Source organism: Peromyscus maniculatus, chromosome 8 (genome assembly GCF_049852395.1).
Source record: "Peromyscus maniculatus bairdii isolate BWxNUB_F1_BW_parent chromosome 8, HU_Pman_BW_mat_3.1, whole genome shotgun sequence".
Lineage (NCBI taxonomy): Eukaryota > Metazoa > Chordata > Mammalia > Rodentia > Cricetidae > Peromyscus > Peromyscus maniculatus.
In genome coordinates this window covers 84,612,547-84,626,275 of record NC_134859.1, presented here as the reverse complement: position 1 = coordinate 84,626,275, position 13,729 = coordinate 84,612,547, and positions in this window count along the sequence as shown.

The window sequence follows — 13,729 nt, the reverse complement described above, 5'->3', positions numbered from 1 at the left end:
TAGTTTTTATATTATAAAACTTCATCTTTTAATTTTTTTCATGCCTGGTGTGGTGATACACACCTTTAATCCCAGCACTAAGGAGGCAGAGAGAGGTAGAATCCTGTGAGTACAAGGCCAGTCTGGGCTATATAGTGAGTTCTAGGCTAGCTAAGCCTAAAGACAAGCCAGGACCTTGTCTCAAAAAAGAAAAAAAGGATTGGAGGGGGGAGGGGGGAGCTGGGTGCAGTGACGCATGCCTTTAGTTCCAGCAGCACCCCGGAGGCAGAGGCAAGCGGATCTCAATGAGTTGAGGACAGCTTGGTCTACAAAACAAGTTCCAGGACAGCCAGGACTGTTACACAGAGAAATCCTGTCTGGGGTTGGGGAAGGGAGTGGTGGTGGTTGGAGAGATGACTGAATAGTTAAGAGCATTTGCAGCTCCTCTGGAGGACCTGGATTTAGTTCCCAGCACCCATACAGCGGCTCATAACCACCTGTAATTCCAATTCCAGGGAGCTAGTTGCTAAAAGAAGTTGGTTTTTTTTTTGTTTGTTTGTTTGGTTGGTTGGTTTTTTCGAGACAGGGTTTCCCTGTGTAGCTTTGCGCCTTTCCTGGAACTCACTCTGTAGACCAGGCTGGCCTCGAACTCACAGAGATCCGCCTGGCTCTGCCTCTCAATTGCTGGGATTAAAGGCATGTGCCACCACTGCCTGGCTTAAAAGAAGTTTTAAAAAATGCCTTCATTATCACAAATGGCTGAAAGACATTTAGAGAAATGCTCAACATCCTCAATCATCAGAGAAATGCAAATCAAAACGACTTTGTGATACCACCTTACACCTGTCAGAAAGGCTATGATCAAAAACACTAATGACAGTCAATGTTGGAGAGGATGCAGAGCAAAGGGAACACTCCTCCACTGTTGGTGGGAATGCAAACTTGTACAACCACTGTGGAAATCAGTATGGCGCTTTCTCAGAAAATTGGGAATCGATCTACCTCAAGACCCAGCCATACCACTCTTGGGCATATACCCAAGGAATGCTCAATCATACCACAAAGATACATGCTCAACTATGTTCACAGCAGTACTATTCATAATAACCAGAACCTGGAAACAACCTAGATGCCTGTCAACTGAAGAATGGATTAAGAAAGTGTGGTACATATGTACAATGGAGTACTACTCAGCAGAGAAAAACAATGACATCATGAGGTTTGCAAACAAATGGATGGAACTAGAAAAAATCATCCTGAGTGAGGTAACCCAGACCCAGAAGGACAAACATGGTATGTACTCACTCATAAGTGGATACTAGATATAAAGCAAAGAACAATCAGACTGCAATCCACAGATCCAGGGAGGCTATAGTATGGGGGACCCTAGGATGACTGTGGCTTATAGTAAGTTTTGGTTTTACTCAATCACTGGGCAAGCCTCAATGAAACATTTCACTATTAGCATAAGAATTTGTACTATATCAAGCTGATAATAGAAAAATAAATAAATGAAAATGAAAAAAAGTCAAACACAAAAAAATGTATCTAAAAAAATAAAATAATAAAAATGCCTTCATTACTAATTTAAAATCTAAGGACATCCCTTTCCCACCTAAGAGTTCATAAACGTGGACTGCAAGAAAGTTCTTCGTTTAGGATGATCGTTTCCGAACAGGTTAGCTGGGGTTTCTGTGGGGATCGCTCCAGTCTCCAGTGTGCAGAGCACACTCTTCAGGAAGCCACAGCTCCCTGACTGCTTGGTTGACTTCCTCTCTACCCAGAATATTTAGTTAATTCCCACGCATAATTGGGAGGGCTAAGGTGTCCCCAAGTTTTCTGCTTGGTGTACAGTTTTGTTTTTTTCATTTCCTGTTGATTTGTGGCTCCATGGCTGTCACCTTTGCTTCTTCCCGCACATGCATGTAAAATTCCTTTGTCTGTAACGTGATATTGGCAGGTGACCACCGATACAGAATTCTCTGGTTTGGGGTGACTGGGTGTTCATTGTGTTTACCCCATGGCATACTTCAGTTTTGATTCCCTGGGAGAAGGAGGATGAAGGCACTCTAAATGCCCAACAGTCCTCTGGTTGCAAACAGCCAGCTCCTACAAACGTGGTATGTACTCACTCGATCGTAAATACGATGATTTTGATTAAATAAGACCTCTGTTGAATTCTGACCTGCAGATTCACTGCAGATTATTGCCACATCTTGGAAACTATGAGCATAGAAAGCAGAGGAGGGCATGGAGACCCTGTTTGGTGGTGTGCTGTTCTTGCAGAGGACATGAATGTGGTTCCTAGCATTCAAAAGGTGGCTCACAACCTCCTGCAACACTGGCTGCAGGGGATCTGCTGCCCTCTTGTGGCCTCTCTAGGCTCCTGCATTTACAGGGACAGACATAACATGATTGAAAATAAATCTCAAGCCAGGCAATAGTGGTGCATGCCTTTAATCCCAGCACTCTGAAGGCAAAGGTGGAATCATCTCTGTGAGTTCAAGGACAGCCTGCTTTACACTTCAAGATCCAGGACAGCCAGGGCTACACAGAGAAACCCTGTCTGGAAAAACAAAAAACAAAAACAGATAAACAACAACAAAGAATTTAGGTCCCAGATACCTTTAGGAAACAGGAAAATGGATTGATTGTTTCCTTTTGAGACAGAGTTTCATTCTTCAGCAAGGTTGCCCTTAACTATTTACTGAGCAATTCTCCAGCCTCAGGGTTTCTCTGTGTAGCCCTGACTGTCCTGGAATTCACTCTGTGGAACAGGCTGGCCTCAAATTCAGAGATCAGCCTGTCTCTGTCTTCCAAGTGCTGGGATTTCTCTGTGTAGCTTTGCGCCTTTCCTGGAACTCACTTGGTAGTCCAGGCTGGCCACGAACTCAGAGATCCGCCTGGCTCTGCCTCTCGAGTGCTGGGATTAAAGGCATGCGCCACCACCGCCTGGCCAAGTGCTGGGATTTAAAGGTGTGCACTATCATACTCCACTATGTGTTTGTTTTTGTTTTTTTAATATTTATTTATTTGATCTATATGAGTGCTCTATCTGCATGTACACCTTTATGCCAGAAGAGGGCATCAGATCTCCCTATAGATGATTGTGAGCCACCATGTGGTTGCTGGGAATTGAACTCAGGACCTTTGCTGAGCCATTTCTGCCGCCTCTGTGGTTTTTTGTTTTTTTTGTATGCGTGAAAGGCTCTCATTCTATAAACCAGGCTGTCCTAAAATTTGCTGTGTAGACCAGGCTGTCCTTGCCTTCACAGATTCTCATGCATCTAGCTCCATGGAGTGCTGGGATGAAAGGGGAGCACCACCATGCCATGCCTCTTTGTTTTTTGAAGTAGGGCCTCTCGTAGGCCACCCTGGCCTCAGACTCACTATAGTACAGAGTGACCCTGACCCCTCTACTGTCACACCACAGTGCTGGGATTACAGAGGAGTACCGCCACCCCGGTCTTGCTTTTTGTTTCGAGACAGGGTTTCACTGTGTAACCCAGGCTGGCTTAAAACTCCCGATCGATCGATCGATCCTGTGCCTCAGCTTCCCAGGTGCTCCTATTATAAGCTTGGGCCACCATGCCGCTGCACAGTCTGGAAAGGGCCATCACAGTTGGAAATCAGCCACGCAGGAAAGGTGTGAAGAGGCTTCCCCTGGGGAAACAGTGATTCTAGAACACTGTGCGTAGGAGTAGGCGTTGCCCAGAGGGAGCAGGAGAAACGGGGCTGAGGGGTGGGAGGAGGAAGTTTTTGCTTTAGACACCCACAGGTACTAAGTGACTGGGTGTGGAGAGAGAGAACATCACAGGGCAGAAGGAAGGAGAATCCATGTCTTTCCAGTAAGACCCGTATGTAAGATTGTCACACTTAGGATTCACTCCTTGCCTGGACACGGTGGGGGACATTGAAAGGATATGGTGGGGGCTGGAGAGATGGTTCAGCAGTTAAAAGCACTGGCTGCTCCTTCAGAGGACCTGGGTCTGAGTCCCAGCACTCACATGGCAGCTCACAAGCATCTGTAACTCCAGTGCCAGAAGATAAGACACCCTCCTCTGGCTTCCTTGGACCGTACACATACGTTGTGCCCAGACATACATGTAGGCAAAACCCACTACGCATAAATACAAATGAAATGATGTGGCTGTGGTACAGCTGCAGGAGAGCACTTGCCTAGCATGCCAGAGGCCCCGGGTTTAATCCACTGCAACCGACCGCAAACCAACGGAGAGCGAGGACTGAGTCTGTAGCTCAGCTGGTGCAGTGCTTCTGTAGCAGGCAGGACGTCTCAGACAGGGTCTCTGGCCTGGCGGTGTACACCTGTGATCTCAGCACTTGGGGGCTGAAGTGGAGGTAGTGATACCAGTTCAAGGTCACTGTAGGCTGCATAGAAAGTTTGAGACCAGCCTGGGCTATATGAGACACTGTCTAGAAAAAAAAATATTCAGGCAGAAAACTGTCCTGAGAAACGTGTAACACAATCTAGTCAGTGGCTGTGTACACAATCCAGTCTGTGGTTTGCCTGGCTGCAGGTCTGACCCCAAGGATCAGGATGCCACCAAGGTTTCTGGTTGTAGAAATGGTTCATGGAATCATAGCAGGGCTCTTGGTAGTGGGAAGAGGAGGAGAGCTGAGGGGTCCGGTCAGGTTGATCAGCTTGGCCCCAGCAGGAGACGCCAGGGCAGCTGGACATGTAGATCTGAACTGAGAGGAGGAGTCGAGCCTTGATGGTGACTGCAAAGTGGACACAGACTGATGTTTGAAGGGGCAGAGTTCTCGTTGGAGTCCCAGGAGCCAGCAGCATTTGGGGCTGAAGACAGGAGGGGGAGCCTGTGACGGAGACCAAAGAGGCCGGAGCCACCAGAGAGCTGGAAGCCAGAGGTGGGGCCTGGAGTTACTAGAAAGAGGAAGAAGCCGAGCCTGCGGCTGCTGCAGAGAGGTCAGCTGGGCTGGCAAGGGCCTGCTGGTTTCGATGAGAGGGAGGTCGGATGAGAGAGAGGCCGCTTGGACCACAGCAAGAGCTATTTTGGTGACAGGTTGGGGAGGAAGCAGATGGAAGTGGGCTGCAGAGTAAGTGGGAGTGAGAAAAAAAAGGAAGACAGCCTGCGCAGGCAGACTCGGGCAAGTCTGCCTGAGAAAGGGAGAAGGGATGGGGGAACAGACTTTGGGTCAAGAGATTTGGTTGGCTTTTTCCTTTTTGGTGCTGGGGTTTAGTCCAAGCCTTGACTATGCCTGGCAAGCACGCTAACTCTGGGCTGCAGCTCCGGGTTTGGCCTCTAAATAGGACAGACATGCTGGTGGAGGGTGGATAGCTTTGCACTAAGAGGCAATCCCAGCACTCAGGAGGTAAAAGCAGGAGGCTGAGGAGGTCAGGAGCAGCCTGAAGCCTGGTGAGGGATGCATGCCTTTAATCAGAGTACCCAGGAGGCAGAAGCGGGAGGATTTCTGTGAGTTTGAGGCTAGCCTGGTCTACACAGAGTTCTAGGACAGCCAGGGCTACATAGAGAGATCCTGCTTCCAAATACAAAACAAAAACAAACACAAACAACCTGACAGTTCTCAGCATCCACAAGGGACACCCCACAACTACACATAATTCCAGCTCCAGGGGTAGCCGATGCCTCTGACCTCTAAGGGCACCTGTGCCCATTTGCATATACCCACAAGCGCGCACACACACACACACACACGAATATTTGATGAGAAACAGGCTGGAGAGTGAGTACTAGCACTTGTTGTTCTTGCAGAGAACGTGGGTTCTGTTCCCAACAGCCACATAGCAGCTCACAATCATCTGTAACTCCAGTTCTAAGGGTTCTCACTTCCTCTTCTGACCTCTGCAGGCACCAGGCATGCATGTGGTGGACAGACATACATGCGAGCAAAACATCCATGCACATAAATAAATCTACAAAAGTTGTTTTGTTTTGTTTTGGTTTGGTTTTGGTTTTTCGAGACAGGATTTCTCTGTGTAGCTTTGCACAAGGATGGCCTCAAACTCACAGAGATCTGTCTGCTTCTGCCTCCCAAGTGCTGTGATTAAAGGCGTGCACCACCACTGCCTGGCATTACAAAAGACTTTTCAGGGTGCTGGAGAGATGGCTCAGAGGTTAAGAACACTGACTGTTCTTCCAAAGGTCTTGAGTTTAATTCCCAGCAACCACATGGTGGCTCACAACCATCTGTAATGAGATCTGGTGCCCTCTTCTGGCCTGCAGGGATGTGTGCAGACAGAACACTATATACAAAAGATTTTTCAAAAGTTTTTTCTTATCAAGTCCAGGTGCAGGGAATCTGACAGCCTCTTCTGGCCTCCAACACACCTCCACTGGTGACACACACACACACACACACACACACACACACACACACACACACACACACACACTAAAATAAAAATAAGTCTGTTTACATGGTGAATTCCAGGGTAGCCAGAGCTATATAGTGAGACTCTGTCTCATTTGTTTAATTGAATAAGTAATTTAAATAAATAAACAAATCTAAAACAAGAGACACACAAAAAACAAAACAAAAAGCCCAGAAAAGGCCAAGAGTTGACTCGGAAGGTAAAGGCACTTGCCACCAAGCCCGACAACCTGAGTTCTGCCCCAGGACCCACATGGTAGAAAGAGAATTGAATCCACAAAGTTGTCCTCTGGCTTCCAGGGCACACAGACAAATAAATAAATAAATAACCTTACAAATTAAAAGGAAGTTCAAGAGAGAGAGAAAGTTAAGAGACACTAACTGGGGACTGCCATGATGACTCAGTGGTTAAGAGTACTGGCTGCTCTTACAGAGACCCAAGTTCAGTTCCCAGCACCCACATTACAGCTTACAACCATCTGTAACTCCAGTTCCAGGGGACCTAACACCATCTTCTGACCTCTACAGGTACCAAGCTTGCACACGGTGCACAGACATGCATGCAGGTAAAACACTCACATATAAAATTAAATAAATAACTGGCTGGGCAGTGGAGGTGCACGCCTTTAATCCCAGAACTCTGGAGGCAGAGACAGACAGATCTCTGTGAGTTCAAGGCCAGCCTGGTCTACAGAGAGTTCCAGGACAGGCTCTGAAGTACACAGAGAAACAAAACAAACAAAACAAACAAAAAAACTCCACCCCAATGTATATCCAGGTTATAATCTTTAAGCTGGCTGTGAACAAGAATGTGCAATGATGCCAGGTGGTGGTGGCCCACATCTTTAATCCCAGGAGAGGCAGCTGGATCTCTGTGAGTTTGAGGCCAGCCTGGTTTAGAGTGAGTTCCAGGACAGTGAGAGCTACAGAGAGAAACCCTGTCTTGCAAATGAATGAATGAATGAGTGTGCAATGACATAAGCAGTTTGGTAGATGTAGCAGCTCATGCTTGTAATCTCGGCATTTGGGAAGCAGAGGCAGGAGGATTGCCGTGAGTTCCTGGCCCCTTTGGCTACAGTGTGAGTCCCTCTCTCAGCCCAAGCATGGCTGGCAAAATGGCTCAGTAGGAAAAGAGGCTTTGTCACCAAGCTGAGTCCCTGTGAAGGGAGAGAACCAATTCCTGGGAGTTTTCTCTGACTTCATGTGCACACCAAGGAACTCAAGCGCTTTCTCTCTCTCTCTCTCTCTCTCTCTCTCTCTCTCTCACACACACACACACACACACACACACACACACACACACACACACACTCACAAATAAATATGTAAAAGTTAAACATAGGCCTGGCCGTGTGTAGCTCAGGGGTGAAGCACTTCCCACACAGGGCTCAGGACAACCCCCACACTAATATGAATAAATAAAACTGCCGGGGCAATGCTGACGCACGCCTTTAATCCCAGCACTGGGGAGGCAGAGGCAGGCGGATCTCTGTGAGTTCAAGGCCAGCCTGATCTATAGAGTGAGTTTCAGAACAGCCAGGGCTGCACAGAGACACCTTGTCTAGGAAAAACAAAATAAATAAATAAAGTTAACAGAAGTGTCCCACTTAATTATCTGGCAATTCCACTCTAAACTAGATGTGTGTGAGAAATAAAACCTGTATCGTTGATTTGTATTTCCTTTTCTGGTTTTTCTCTTTTCTCCTTTTCTTTCTTTCTTCCTTTTCTTTTCCTTTTTCTTTTTTCCTCCTCCTCCTCCTCTTTCTTCTTCTTCTTCTTTTTTTTTTTTTTTTGATACAGGTTCTTGCTCCATAACCCAGGCTGGCCAGAACTTCCTACACAAACCAGGCTGGCTCAACGTTGGGGTCCTGGCTGTACCCCCAGAGTGCTGAAAGGACAGTCCTGAGCTACCCCACCCAGCATTGTCTTTTGTGATAGGGTCTCTGATCTCTCGGGCTGGCTTCAAACTTATAATGTAGTCAAGGATGATAACCTTGACCTTCCGTTCCTTCTGTACTCACTTTCTAAGAGAAATGTGCCTCCACTCCCAGCCGAGTAATCACTTGTGCATGTGTGAATATGGGTTCCCACCATGGGTGTGAGAACTTGTGTATGCAGGTGTGTCTGTGCATGCTTGTGGAGGCTAGAGGTCAATGTCGTCATCTTCCTCTGAGATATTTCCATGTTTTTTGAGATAGGGTTTCTCATTGAACCTAGAGCTCATTGAATGACTAGACTAGCTGGTCAGAGAATGCCAGCGATCCTCTGGTCTCTGCCTCACAGCGCTTGAGTTATAGGCTCTTGCTACCTTGCCCAGCTTTTTACATGGATGTTGGGAATCCAAACGCACCCCCTCCCCATTTCATAGCAAGTACTTTATACACTGAACCATCTCCCTAGCACCCAAATATATATATGCATATTATAATATATATAGGTATATATAATTTTTGTTTTTGTTTTCCGAGACAGGGTTTCTCTGTGTAGCCCTGGCTGTCCTGGAACACATTCTATAGACCAGGCTGTCCTGGAATTCACAGAAATCCACATGCCTCTACCTCCTGAGTGCTAGAATTAAAGGCATGCACCACTGCCACCCAGCACCTAAAATATTTTTTAATCTCAGCACTTTGGAGGTAGAGGCAGGAGGATCAGGAGTTCAAGGGCAGGCTCCTTCATAGTGAGCCTGAATTTAGAGAGCCTGTCTACACAGGATTCTGTGTGTGTCTGTGTTGCGGTACTAGGGATGAAAGCAGGCAAAAACTTAACGCAAGTGTTCATGGTTGCATTATTTATAACTCAAAAGTAAAAACAGCCCAAATGTGATTGAATAAACAAAGCATGGTCTATCCACCCACACACTGAGTTATCACCCAGTAGTAAAAAGGCATAAACTACTAATCCATGAGCAAACACACTTGGGTACAGATAAAGCCTCAAAAACACTATGCTTTTATGAAAGAAGCCAGGGACAAGAGATCACACAATTCCATTTCTAAGTGTCCAGAAATGGGAGTTCTCTACAGCTAGAAAGTAGACTGTTCCCCCAGGCTTGGGAATGGGAATGGAAGCTATTGTGAGTAGGGATAAGGATTCTCATAAGTGATATTCTATTAATAAAATTGGATTTTGTTTCAGGGACAGAATCTCATGTAGCCCAGGTTGGTCCTGAACTTACTACGTACAAAACTGAGCATGACCTCAAGTTTCTGAGTCTCTTGTCTCCATCACCTGAGTGCTGGGATTACAGGAATGGCCCACCGTGGTCGTTTAATTGTATTTGTTTACTTTGCAGTGATTGCAGTGATCAGTTCTCTCCCCCCTCCCCGCCACCACCACCACCTGGCCCAGTTTCCTCTTTTACCCTGTGGGTCCTGGGGATTGAACTCAGGCTTGGTGGTGAGTGGCTTTACTAATGAGGCATCCCACTGGCCCTATGCCTTGCTGTATGTGGTGCTGGGAATCCAAACCCAGAGCCTCTCGAGTGGGAGGAAAGCACTTCTCAGGCCTAGAATTAGATCATGAAGATGTAAGTTTACTTTAAAATGTTTAATTAAGCTCAGCATGACGTCAGACACCTTTAAAACCAGCACTGAGAAGGGAGGCAGAGGCAGGCAGATCTCCAGGAGTTCAAGGCCAACCTGGTCTACAAAAGAAGTTCCAAGCCAGCCAGGATTATATAATGAGACCCTGTCTCAAACAAACAAAACAAAATAAAAAAAATGTTTCATTAGACACTGGGTTAAACATGGATTTTTTTTTTTTTTTTTTTTTTTTTTTGGTTTTTCGAGACAGGGTTTCTCTGTGTAGCTTTGCGCCTTTCTTGGAACTCACTTGTAGGCCAGGCTGGCCTTGAACTCACAGAGATCCGCCTGCCTCTGCCCCCCGAGTGCTGGAATTAAAGGCGTGTGCCACTACTGCCCGGCTAAATATGGATTTATACATTTGAAAAACTCATATCTAGGGCTGGAAAGATGGCTCAGCGGTTAAGAGCACTGGCTGCTCTTCCGGATGGACCTGAGTTCAATTCCCAACAACCACATGGTGGCTCACAACCATCTGTAATGAGATCTGGTGCCCTCTCCTGGCCTGCAGGCATACATGCAGACAGAACACTGTATACATAATAAATAAATAAATCTAAGAAGAAGAAGAAGAAGAAGGAAGAAAGAAAATGAAAAACTCCTATCTAACATCTGGAGAGATGGCAGTTAGTACAATGCATTCCACACAACCATGAGTCCTGCCTGAGTGTGATCCCAGGACCCACAGAAAGGTGAATGAGAGAGCAACATGACAGAGTTGTCCTCTGCCTTCAACATATGCACCTGTCACCCTGCATGCACATACAGACACAAAAATAAAATATGTAAGAATAAAGAATAAAAATTTGGGGCTGGAGAGATGGCTCAGCAGTTAAGAGCACTGGCTGCTCTTGCAGGGGTCCTGAGTTCAATTCCCTGCACCCACATGGTGGCTCACAACCATCTGTAATGAGATCTGGTGCCCTCTTCTGGCCTGCAGGCAGAACACAGTATACATAATAAATGAATACATCTTTAAAAATAAATAAATAATAAAATTAAAAATTTAAAAGCCAGCATGGTAGCTTGGGCATCGGCTTGTAATCCTTGTGCCTGGAAGTAAAGACTTTGTGCCTCACTGACCAGTCATCCTAGCATAATCCTCAAGCTTCTGTTCCCCAAAAAAGACCCCATCTCAAAAAAACAAGGTGTAACAGACAATAAGTTAAATTTTTAGAAAGTGGAAGGCTCCTGAGAAACACTGGAAGCTGATTTCCAACTTTAATATGTGCCCACACATGCAAGTATATTTGAATATATATGAACATACACATTCCCACACATACACACAAAAATAAGTTTAAGCCAGGTGGTGGTGGTGCACACCTTTAATCCCAGCCCTCAGAAGGCAGAGGCAGGTGAATCTCTGTGAGTTCCAGGACAGTCTGGTCTACAAAGTGAGTTCCAGGACAGCCAAAGCTACACAGAGAAACCCTGTCTCAAGAAATAAAAAACAGCCAGGCAGTGGTGGCACATGCCTTTAATCCCAGCACTCAGGAGGCAGAGGCAGGCAGATCCCCGTGAGTTCGAGGCCTGGTCTACAAAGTGAGTTCCAGGAAAGGCGCAAAGCTACACAGAAAAACCCTGTCTCGAAAAACCAAATTAAAATAACAAACAAACAAACAAAAACAACAAAAAAGTTTTAAAAATAGAGTATACCTGGTGATAGACACCTATAATCCCATCTACTTTGGAGGCTCAGGCCATAGTCAGCCTGGGCTACTAATTGAGATACCGTCACAAAACTGAATAAATAAAATAAATAACAAGCATGTCTAAGCTAGAAGGTAGTTATGGGCAATAAGCAGCAGAATTCTTAGAGATTAGGAAACACAAAACTCTTGGAAGTTCTGTGGAGCTGGAAGGCTAGGGCAATCCATGTCCCATTTTCTCTAGGAATAAGTTTAGCCAGGGAGGGTTCTCTCTTCAAAACCCTTGAAGACAGCCCCTTCTGCCTTGGTTAAGAACTAGACAGGCGCCGGGCGGTGGTGGTGCACGCCTTTAATCCCAGCACTCAGGAGGCAGAGCCAGGCGGATCTCTGTGAGTTCGAGGCCAGCCTGGGCTACCAAGTGAGTCCCAGGAAAGGCGCAAAGCTACACAGAGAAACCCTGTCTCGAAAAACCAAAAAAAAAAAAAAAAAAGAACTAGACAGGCTGGGGGCATGGAGAGATGGCTCAGAGGTTAAGAGTACTCGTCCCTCTTCCAGAGATCTTGGGTTCAATTCCCACCATTGCTATGGTGGCTCACAATCATCTGTACTTCCAGTTTCAGGGGATCCAGCTCCCTCTTCCAGCATCCGCAGGCACCAGGCATACACGTGGTATGCAAACACACGTGCAGGTTAAATACACATAAAACTAAAGTGAGTAAATACTCAGAATAAAACAAAACAAAAAACTAGATGGGCAACCAAGAAGGAATGCCTTCTGGGCTAGCCCCCAGGGACTCTTCCTATTTCTTTTGTCCCTTCCTCTGGAGAGGTGTAATGTAGGACCCAGAACCCAGACTGTCTCTGTAGGGGAAGCAACCGCCCCTCCTGTAGTAGGCGGAGGATGGGTCGAGTGCCCTCTACTGTTCCCTGTGGGAAGTGCAGCAGCTGGGCCCGCCGACGTGAGGGATTGGTGATGATGGGTCCCTGCGTGTTCAACTCTGCCGTCGATGTTGTGAGAAAACCACAGTTGTCCCATTTTACTGAAAGGGACATTGAAACACAGAGTATCTAGGCAATCCTGCTCAGGGTTGCATAGCTGTCCCCACCAAGTCTTCTGAAAAAAAAAAAAAAAATGGCGCCTTGACGGCAGATCATTTTAGCTGTGACGCGTTACCCTCAGGGTTTTCAACTGCTTCCATGTCTTCTGGGAAGAGAAGGTCGAAGGGATTTCTCCTCTAGCGCAGGACTCTTGAACAGCACTGACCCCCTTCATTAAAGCCCTAAACTCAGGTTTGGGGAGCTGGCAGCTTTTGGAGTGGGAGAAGGAGGAGGCCTGTGAGCTGTATTGTGAGCTGTATTGTTACGTAAGAGTCACTGATTTATTCACAGAGAGATCCACACCGTGCTGGGTGCAGGGCTGCAAATTCGAGAAACTCCTGAGAAAAAGGGAGGAGAAAGGAGCCTCCCAGGCCAGGCTTCTGCAGTGGGCCAAGGCTTCTCCCTGGCATTTGTCAGGGAGACTGAGAGAAAAGCAGGGAACTGGAAGCCTCTCCCACCGAGCCAGAAAGCTCTGCTGAGACTTCCAGCCTCCTTCCCAGTGCAGATCATTTGCCTCCCATGCTTTCCTCCAGCATGTGCACTGTGCGTGTGTGTGTGTGTGTGTGTGTGTGTGTGTGTGTGTGTGTGTGTGTTTAAGGTGGGGCCAGGGCTCCAGGGGGAAAGGAGCCTTGGAGGTCAGCTCCAGCTCAACCAGGTAACCTGGCAGAAGCTCCTTCATGACAGTTGTCCCAGAGCTGATTTATAGAGGACACCTGGGGTGGGGGAGTTGGGGATCAGAACATGGAACCCCCTCCTTCCACAAGCCCCACTTTGGGACTTTACCTTGGGCCTCTGCCAAGGGCGGGCAGGGTGTTTGTGGGTGCGGGGATCCATCCTGTGCCTTTCCTCCCAGGTGTTAATTGGATGTGATTTAGAAAGACAATGTCCCTATTGTCACAGCTGGGAGGATGAGGATGCAAACTGCGTCCGTCCGTTGTCCTGTCACAGAAAAACACCTACTGTGCATGCCTGGCAGTGTAGCGCTCAGGAAGCTGAGGCAAGATGAGGGCGGTCTAGGCTAGCTTAGGCTACCTAGTGAGACCC